Raw genomic sequence first — 10,025 nt, 5'->3', positions numbered from 1 at the left:
AGTTACTATCAAAAACTCTTAGTTTAAAAAACTAAAAATTTAATACAACATACCGTACTTGATGGGGTACAGTTTCTCTAACTTGACTTCTCATAAAGACAAAACTGAATATTAGGATATTTTCCGGCAGCTCACCAAAAGACTGTTACAAATCAATGGAAAGAGCCGGCGCCGTGGCTCAATAGGCTAATCTTCTGCCTGCGGCGCCGGCACACTGGGTTCTAGTCCCGGTCGGGGCGCCAGATTCTGTCCCGGTTGCCCCTCTTCCAGGCCAGCTCTCTGCTGTGGCCAGGGAGTGCAGTGGAGGATGGCCCAGGTGCTTGGGCCCTGCACCCCATGGGAGACCAGGAAAAGCACCTGGCTCCTGGCTCCTGCCATCGGATCAGCGCGGTGCGCCGGCCACAGCGCGCTGGCCGCGGCGGCCATTGGAGGGTGAACCAACGGCAAAAGGAAGACCTTTCTCTCTGTCTCTCTCTCTCACTGTCCACTCTGCCTGTCAAAAAATAAAAAAAAAAAAAAAAATCAATGGAAAGGCACTCAATGAAAGGTAGGGGCCCACTGAAGAATGCATTTTGTTGGCAACCTTGGGACAGATTTTTCAGAATTTTAACTCCAACACCACAGGTATCCTGCTCCAGGAAGTCGAAGCATTTCACTGGTGAGAAGCAGGTGAGTCCCCCCGGAAATTCACACCCTAGCACTCTCGCTGCCTGCCTACAGATTAAAGAGGGGAATTTGAATGTCTGACTTCCTGGGAAATAAAAGGTCAGAGACTTTATTAGCACCATCAAGTCCTGATTGCCCAGCACAGCGGAAAGGAGCAGCGGCCCGGAACCCCAGGCAGCATGGTCATTGCCTCCCCAGCACCTTGGGGAATTCCCCTTGTCCCGTGTTATTACCCCATTACCCCTTTCTGTGCCCATCACTTCCTCTAGGAAGAGGTGGTTTGAGAGCCCTAAGAACTAATGTAAGGAATCCTTTGTGTCCAGGGAGCCCCCTGGGAGCAAACTCTGGATGCATCTGAGTGTGGCACAGGACTGGTCAAATAATGAGGTTGAATAAATGGGAAAACAACTGAGGAACACGTCAGGCCTGCTCTCAGCAGATCTGACTGACGGAAGGCAGAGGATGGGGCAAGCGTCGTAGGCCTAGCGCTTCCAACCCTCAGCAGGCATTTAGTTGCCTCAACACTACCAGCTAGGAAAGGCAAATGGTGATGGCAGCCCCCATGTTTATGCCACTACCCCCATGATCTTTGACACCAACAGGACCCAAGCACCAAGGTCACTCATCCCCTGAGAGAAGATACAATCCCAGGAGATAGAGTTTGTACAAAAAATACCTAACAGCATTGATGGATAGATGGATGAAAGATGATTGGTAGATGATTGACAGATAGGTGGACAGACAGGTAGACAGATATAGACAGACAGTGGCAGGCAGAAATAAAAGGAGCTCCAGGTTATGGTTCCCTGATGATGCCCACTGGGATTGCAAAGCAGGACTATTTCGTCCTAGGCAAGCGATGGAAAACAGCCCTGAACAGACATTTGGTAGAAACTGTTGTTTGTGAAGTGAAATACCACGTCCCAGAAGGCACTGCTTCCTGCGTCTGGCTGAGCCACCTGAGAGCCCTTCAAAAGCTGCATTCCCGGGATTTGTCACAAAGACCCTGACTGCACAGATCAAGGGGAGGCTGGAGCACCTGCTGTGTGTGTGTGTGTGTGTGTGTGTCTCCCCCCGCACCCCTCTCTTTCTTTTTCTCCTTATCCCTCCTCAAGTGATGTCCTGGTCTTGATAGTTTGAGAATGTCTACTACAAAGCATGCCATAGAAAGCCAAGTTACGGGAACTTCCATCCCAGAGAAATTAACCATGGCTGGAGTTCCATTCTAACCCATGCTTCAGAGAAAATGTTAGGCACTCTGCTCAAGCCAGAGCAGAGCCCAAGCTCTGGTGGACATCTTGGCCAAGTCACTGAAATGGAGTTTTCCAAGTGTAAAATGCTGAAGCTCACAGCCACTAGTTCATGGAGTAGTTGCGTGGATAGAATGAAACACCATGTGTAGACACCAGACCTGGGACAAACAAGGAGTTTATTAAAAGTCAACCTATATGGGGCTGGCCCTGTGGCGCAGTGGGTTAACACCCTGACCTGAAGCGCCGGCAACCTATATGGGTGCCGGTTCTAGTCCTGGCTGCTCCGCTTCCGATCCAGCTCTCTGCTATGGCCTGGGAAAATAGTAGAAGATGGCCCAAGTCCTTGGGCCCTTGCACCCGCGTGGGACACCCAGAAGAAGCTCCTGGCTCCTGGCTTTGGATTCACGCAGCTCTGGCCGTTCTGGCCAATTGGGGAGTGAACCATCTCTCTCTCTCTCTCTCTCTCTGTAACTCTGACTTTAAAATAAATAAATATTAAAAAAAAAGTCGACCTATGCTGCTGTTGTTCTAATCACAACCAAGTCGAAGCTGCAGCAGGCTAAGCTTCCACCTGTGATGCCGGCATCCCATATAGGCACCTGTTTGAGACCCAGCTGCTCCACTTCTGATCCAGTTCCCTGCTGATGCGCCTGGGAGGGCAGTGGAGGATGACCCAAGTGCTTGGGCCTCTGCACCCACGTGGAAGACTCAGAGGAAGCTCCCGGTTCTTGCTTCGGATCAGCCCAGCTCTGGCCATTGCAGCCATTTGAGGAGTGAACCAGAAGATGGAAGATCTCTCTTTCTCTCTCTCTCTGTCTCTCCCTCTCTTTTTCTCTGTAACTCTGCCTTCCAAATAAATAAAAAATAAATCTTTTTTTTTAAGAAAAGTCACAGCCAAGTCAGAGAGGTCCTGAGTGCTGTGAAAGTGCTGTGAAAGACAAGGTAAAGCTGCCACCTGCAGTGCCAGCATCCCATATGGGCACTGGTTTGAGTCCCAGCTGCTCCACTTCCAGTCCAACTCCCTGCTAATGAGCTTAGGGAAGCAGCAGAAGATGACTCAAATCCTTGGGCCCTTGAACCCATGTGGAAGACCGGAAGGCTCTTGGCTTCTGATGGGCACAGCTCTACCCGTTTTGCCACTGGGGGAGTAAACCAGCAGATGGAAGAACTCTCTGCCTCTGTCTCTCTGCAACTCTTCCTCTCAAATAAATAAATAAATCTTTTTTAAAAAAAAAGAAAGAAAGAACAAAAGAAAGAGGAAACAGACATGACAGAATTTGCAAAAATGACATTCACATATGATTGATTTAGGTTTACAAAACCCTCTTCCATCCAAACCATCAGCCAATCAATAGAGAACCGAAGCCACATCTACGGTTGTTTGCTTATTGGGAGCAGAATTCATCCAGGGCTCATTCTCCATGCAGCCAGCACTGGTACAAGAGCAGCAGCCAGAGAAATGGGGTGTTGGATCTCCAGGGACCGGGATGAAGACTCAGTGATGGGGCAGGGAGGCAAAAGGAAAAGGCCCTGGAGAGTCTGACATGCGGTCCACCGTGAGCTTGTGCTGAGGGTCTATCTGCAGGATGAGCTTGGCTGCAGGAAGCAAAGCTCAGAGGAGGAGGGAGCTCAACCCTGGAGTTCAGAGCTTTCTTTATGGAGAACTGTTCGTGGCTAAAATGGAAACAACTCAAATCCAGCCTCCCAGGCTCAGCTGTTAGCTTCAGGATATAACAGGTGACCATACGAACAAGAACTAAACACCAATACAGGGCATCGCCGTGTACCAGCAGAGACCGTTACTACAATGAAGAGCTACCAGCATGCACTGGGCCACTCTCCCCCAGTGACTCCGCCTGGCAGCCACAAGCAGTAGCAGTATTACACTGATTAACTCACTGTGTCTTGTCTTTGCTTGGTTGTTCGGACCAGAGACGACCGGCTTAAGTTCAAGTAGAGTCTCTCAACTTTGACGCAATGGGTGTTTTAGTCCAGGGAGCTCTTTCCCATGGGAGCTGCCATGTACATTATTAGATATGTAGAAGCATCTCTGCCTCTGCCTGTTAGACACCAGGAGCAACTTCCCATCTCACAAAAACCAAAAATGTCTCCAGACACTGCCAGTTGTCTTCTGGGAACAAAACTGCTCCAACTGCATTGTGTTAAAGGAATCCCAAGAAGTTCTTGAACAATGAGAAGAGCATGTAGAAAAATTCTCAAGAGGAAAATACTGGGCGTGTTGATTCCAGGGAATGCAAGAGCTGAAGCAACTTATTTGAAAGTCAAAAGTTTACACAACAGGACTTTCTAGATATGAAGGGCCTGGCATACAGTAGATGCTTGATAACATTTGAATTTCCTTGCCATACTCTTGCGATATTGTATGCCTGTTGCTTTCATGGGGTTTTAAAGATCATTGTGTGTTTATATATGCTAATTTCACAATTAGAAACGGGGCATGTATGTTCAACTAAAAGTCATCTACAGAATGGCACAGAACACAAGCCCTGGGGGCACAGTGGCTTCTCTGGATTTTGTCTGCTCAACTCCCCTCCCCTCCTTCTGCTGGTTATAGGTCCACTTTTCCTTGGAGAAATGACAGCATTAAGTCCCACCCCCTCCCCCAACTCAGTCTTGGCCACAGAATAAGACTGGAATCTAACTAAAGCCGAATAAACTTTTTTGGGAGTTGTATATGGTTTGTCCCCCAAAGATTCACATGCTGGAAGCCTGGGCTTCAGGATGAGGAGAGAAGTAGGGGACCCTTTAAAAGGTGGGGCCTCGTGGGAGTGACTAGGTCTTTAAGAGACATGGACACCTTTCTTGTGGGTGTGCTCTTGCTTTCAAAGGGCTTCCTGGCACCTTCCTTGGGTCTTTCTTGCTTCTTGTCTTGTCATATGACCTATTCTCCATGTGCTCCTGCTGCCAGAGCCAAGTCAGTGCCAGTGTTGTGTTCTGGAATCTCCAAAACTGAGAGCTAACTCAAACTCTTTTTCTTATAAATGGCCCAGTCTCAAGGATTTTGTTATAGCAACACACAAACACAAGTTCTCAACTGAGAGTATGAGCCCTCCTAGAATTAAAGGAAGTTGAAACTAGGTTGGATGGGTGGGGATGATGGTGAAGAGCTACTGAAATGTTTTCTCTTGGAAAGAAAAATCTTTTGAGACTAATCTGTATATTTATTTATTTGAAATTCAGAATTACACAGAGAGAAGAAGAGACAGAGAAAGAGAGAGAGGACTTCCATTTGGTGGTTCACTTCCCAAGTGGTTGCAACAGCCAGGGCTGAGCCAGACCAAAGATAGGAGCCAGGAACTCCATCCGAGTCTCCCCATGGGTGGCAGGGACAAAAGCACTTGGGCCATCTTCTACTGCTTTTCCAGGTGCATTAGCAGGGAGCTGGATCATTAGTGGAACAGCTGGGACACGAACTGGCACCCACATGGGATGCTGGCATCTCAGGCTGTGACTTTACCTCCTATACCACAACATTGCACCCTTGAAAACGAGTCTTTGTGTGTTTGTTTTTACATTTTACAGCTCAAATCGCCTTCCACTGTTATTTGTGTATCCTGGTGCCACAGTCACAATTAGTATGCGCCTGTTTTCCTTCACCATTCTCTGTACAGGGACTTCCCTGGCCTTGGGAGCAGGGAACGGTGAGCCATTAACTCGCCTGGTGAGGGATGTTCTAACCCGACTTCCGCTGCCGCAGGGGGAGTGAATCCTATTGTCCCACAGTGACAACCCCCTTCCTCTGGCTGCCTTTCTTCCCCTACTTCACTTACAAACCACTTGGCTCTCAGACACTTATCTTAGGTCCACTGCTGCGACAACAGAAACCAAGACGCTTGTCTTTTTTTAAAAAAAAGTTTGTTTATTTATTTATTTATTTATTTATTTGAAAGGCAGAGGCAGACAGAGGACTTCCATCCCCTGGTTCACTCCCCAAATGGCTGCAACTCCCAGACCTGGGCTGATCCAAAACCAGGAGCCTGGAGCTTCTTCCAGGACTCCCATGTGGGTGCAGGCGCCCAAGCACTAAGGCCATCTTCCACTGCTTTCCCAGGTGCATTAGCAGGGAGCTAAATCAGAAGTGGAGCAGCAGGGACTCAAACCAGTGCCCAGATGGGATGCCGGCACTGCAGGCAACTTTTACCTACTACGCCACAGCGCTGGCCCCAACTCTTTTTAACTTCTATTACCTTCAACTCACTCCTTTGCTCCGAAGTGTGCCAACTTACAGCCTAGGAACTTCTCAAGGGCTGAGAAATGCTTGTGTCGCAAAAGCAAAAGTCATTGGATGTAAAGTTTCCAAAGGAATCTACCAATGCATACACGCTATCTATTTGACTAAACATTCACAGAACGTGGTGCAGGCTGTGCAGTTACATGGGAATTATCATGCATGCAGGTGTGTGTATTTTCAAAGCTATCAGTGATAAGAAGTAGGGCACAGTGTCAACAGCGTGCTGATAGACCACGCCTGTAGTCCGTCTCGGTGGTTGAGGCTGGAATCCCTGTGTTGGAGACTACACTTGGAGTCTTGGAAATAGGAGGAAACATCTTTCGGGCCCGCCTGCCTCCCTCAGAGCCATAGATCACCATCTGTGTGTAGACAGAAATCTTGTCTGGGGAAAAGATGTCACCGGCATTTAGAGTCCGATATTCGCCCTGGCTTTGTTCTCGCTTTGCAGGAATCCATACTCCACAGCAGTTCTGGGGAAGTCACCGTCTTCCCAGGCTGGATTCTGACACCTCCGCGCCCCTCCCCCCAGTAGGCTTCATATCCAAATGTGGCTCTTGAGGCCCAAGGTGATCAATGACAGCCCCAATCAAAGCCACCAGACAGGCAGAGCGCTCGCCGCTCCTTGATATAAAAGGTGTTTTATTTCTCATCCCTTTATTTTTGTCACTGAAAGAATGCTTCCCGTGTGTGGATTAATTAAAGTGTAAACATTAAATATTGATTGATGCATTATCAGCATGAAGCAGTGGCCTCCCGTCTGATTGATTCCCGCGGTGATTTATTGTCATATTTGGGGAGTCATTTCGCTTGATAACCAAGAGGGATAGCCTGCCTCCCCGACCACGCGGACTCCACTCCCCTGGTTTTTTTTTCCCCTGGTACCTCCTCTTATTTTTCTAGGTGACATCTGAGTTCCAATCACTAAAACATCTTCATCTTCCTGACGAGAGAAAACTGTGTGGCCTGACATTTGTTTTGTGAATGTGTATGTCTCTCTGTGTCTCCCAGGCAATTATCAAATCAATTAGCAATTTAACACAGAAAATCGCAAACCTACCTTCCTCAATGGGGTATTTCTGATGAACAGAGCTTGCGCGTCCAGAGCTCTGTGAAATATGATTATGGGCAAGCTTCTGGGGGGAGGCGGGAGGGGGTGGATAAAGTGAAAACAAAGAGAGAAAATGAAAAAAAAAAATCTATGGGGCTGATTTTCTGGTTTCTCTACAGTTCACTTTCACTTGGGAACCAGGAAGGAAAGGGGAGATAAAAATCACAATTCTTATTTATAACTGGCTATAAGTCTCTAGACAGACAAATCATCTGCATTTCATCCAGTTAATCCACCTGAAATTGCTGTTTTCATAGGTCAGAAATGACCAAATATTGACAATGTCATAGCGCCCAGACTTCGGATTTAAACTCTTTTCTGAGATAGGATATGATGGCTTTTGTTTACTCTGCTTCCTTTAATTCTTTAAAGATGTATTTATTTGTTTGAAAGGCGGTTAGAGAGAGAGAGAGAGAGGGCTGGGCCACACCAAAGCCAGGAGCCACAAGTTTCTTCCAGATCTCGCACGTGGGTGCAGGAGTCCAAGCACTTGGGCCATCTTCTGCTGCTTTCCTAGGTGCATTAGCAGGGAGCTGAGTGGGAAGTGGAGCAGCCAGGACTCAAACAGGTGCCAATATGGGATGCCGGCGTCATACGTGGTGACTTCATCCACTATGCCACAATGCCAGCCCCATCTTTTAATTTTTTTCTAATGTTTATTTTTCATCTATTTGGAAGGCAGAGCAAAAGAGAGACAGAGAGAGAGAGAGAGAGAGAGAGAGATCTTTCTTCCATCCATTGGTTCAGTCCCCAAATGCCAGCAATAGCCAAGGCTGGGCAGGGTCGAAGCCAAGAATCTGAAATTCCGTCTGAGTCTCTCACATGGGCTGCAGGGGTGCAAGCGCTAGGGCCGTCATCCATTGCCTTCTAGGACACATTAGCAGGAAACTGGATTGGAAGCAGAGCAGCCAGGACTCAAACTGGCACTCTGCTGTGGGTAGCCCAAGCAGCAGCTAAACCCACAGAGCACAATGCCCACCCCTTATTCCTTTTTTGGACGAGCAAATGTCTACAAAAGGGTAAATCACAAGTAATCACCTTTTGGTTTGTGTTATAACATAGGGCAGGCATGAATGCAAATGCCTTCTGTAATTTGCTCATGGAAAATACACTGCAACCCGAGAGAGAGACACTGTGATTTTACCCGCTGGACACACTGACAGCACACAGCAAAGCTCTGAGTGGGCAGTAAGTCGGTGGAGACCTCCTGGGACACGCATGTCTCAAGATGCCAACACCCCTTCAGGGTTGGAGTTCAAGGCATTCACGGGCCAAGGGGAGATCCACAGATACACGGGGGACCCCGGCTCCCAGTCAACGGCATGCGTGGTCCAGCGGCCCCGCGGAGGATGGGAAGACTTGGGCTTTGAAGTCTTCCTGTCTCCTTGATCCTCATTCTTGGCAGGAGGGAGGCGCAGACACTGTCCAGACCGGTGTAGAGAAAACATCAAAGCATGCGGTTTGATCTGCTCTCCACGATGCTGTTCTCAACAGGAGCCCAAAGTCAGAGCCTGCTGAAAGAAGCGGGCATTGGAGGGCTTCTCCGCCCCCTCCAGGGAGCCCAGCTAGGATTTCCCAGGGGTCCCCCTCACCAGCCTCCTGCCAGAACCATGCACTCAGGGAGGTGGCCCTCTGGTCTCCTGATTGTCATCAGACTAATTATCAAAGGGGCAGGAAAGGAAGCCGTCCCACTGCCCCCAGCCTGGGAAATATGGCCCGGGGGGCTCCAGCTGTCCCCTCCCCCCAGCACCCTGCCTATTACGCACAGAGCGCCAGTCCATTTCACACCCATACCCCATCGTACGAACCGCATCGTTCAGCACAGTGCCGTGGCCAAGGCAGAAGTGGGCTCTCATGCTTCTCGGCCTTTTGGCCATGATCAAGTGTAGAAGCAGGCTCTCTTCTCTCCAGGGATTTCTGTAGATTCCTGCACAATTCACCCTCTCTGCCTGCCTCGAGTGACACTTCCCCAGGGATAAGCGAGATGTAAGTGGCCGTCTCCTTTAGTGGTCTCCATACCCTGCAAGATGGCGCTATATAATTACAGTTATTGATTCGTGGAAAATGTGTCAATTGGTGAGCACTTTCAGAAAACACTTTGGTGGAAACACATCCCACCATCGTAAGACCCTTCTGGGACCTGCACAGTGGCAAAGTGGGTAAAGCCACCACCTGCAATGCTGGTATCCCATATGGGCACTGGTTCAAGTCCCAGCTGCTCCACTTCCCACCCAGCTCTCTGCTATGGCCTGAGAAAGCAGTGAAAGATGGTCCAAGTGCTTGGGCCCCTGCATCCACGTGAGAGACTTGGATGAAACTCCTGGCTCCTGGCTTCGGCCTGGCAAACATTTGGCCACTACAGCCATTTGAGGAATGAACCAGCAGATAGAAGATCTATCTCTCTCCCCCCTCCATCCCATCCTCCCTCCCTCTGGCTTTCAAATAAATAAGTATATACATATATATATATATATATATTATTTTTAAAAAGTAGGACCCCTTCCTTCTTTTTTTTTTTTTTTTTTTTTTTTTTTTGACAGGCAGAATGGACAGTGAGAGAGAGAGACAGAAAGACAGGTCTTCCTTTTGCCATTGGTTCACCCTCCAGTGGCCGCCACGGCCGGCGCGCTGCAGCTGGCACACCACGCTGATCCGAAGGCAGGAGCCAGGCACTTCCTCCTGGTCTCCCATGCGGGTGCAGGACCCAAGGACTTGGGCCATCCTCCACTGCACTCCCTGGCCACAG

Source organism: Oryctolagus cuniculus, chromosome 18 (assembly GCF_964237555.1).
Source record: "Oryctolagus cuniculus chromosome 18, mOryCun1.1, whole genome shotgun sequence".
In the NCBI taxonomy this organism is placed as follows: Eukaryota; Metazoa; Chordata; class Mammalia; order Lagomorpha; family Leporidae; genus Oryctolagus; species Oryctolagus cuniculus.
This window is presented reverse-complemented; position numbering follows the sequence as displayed.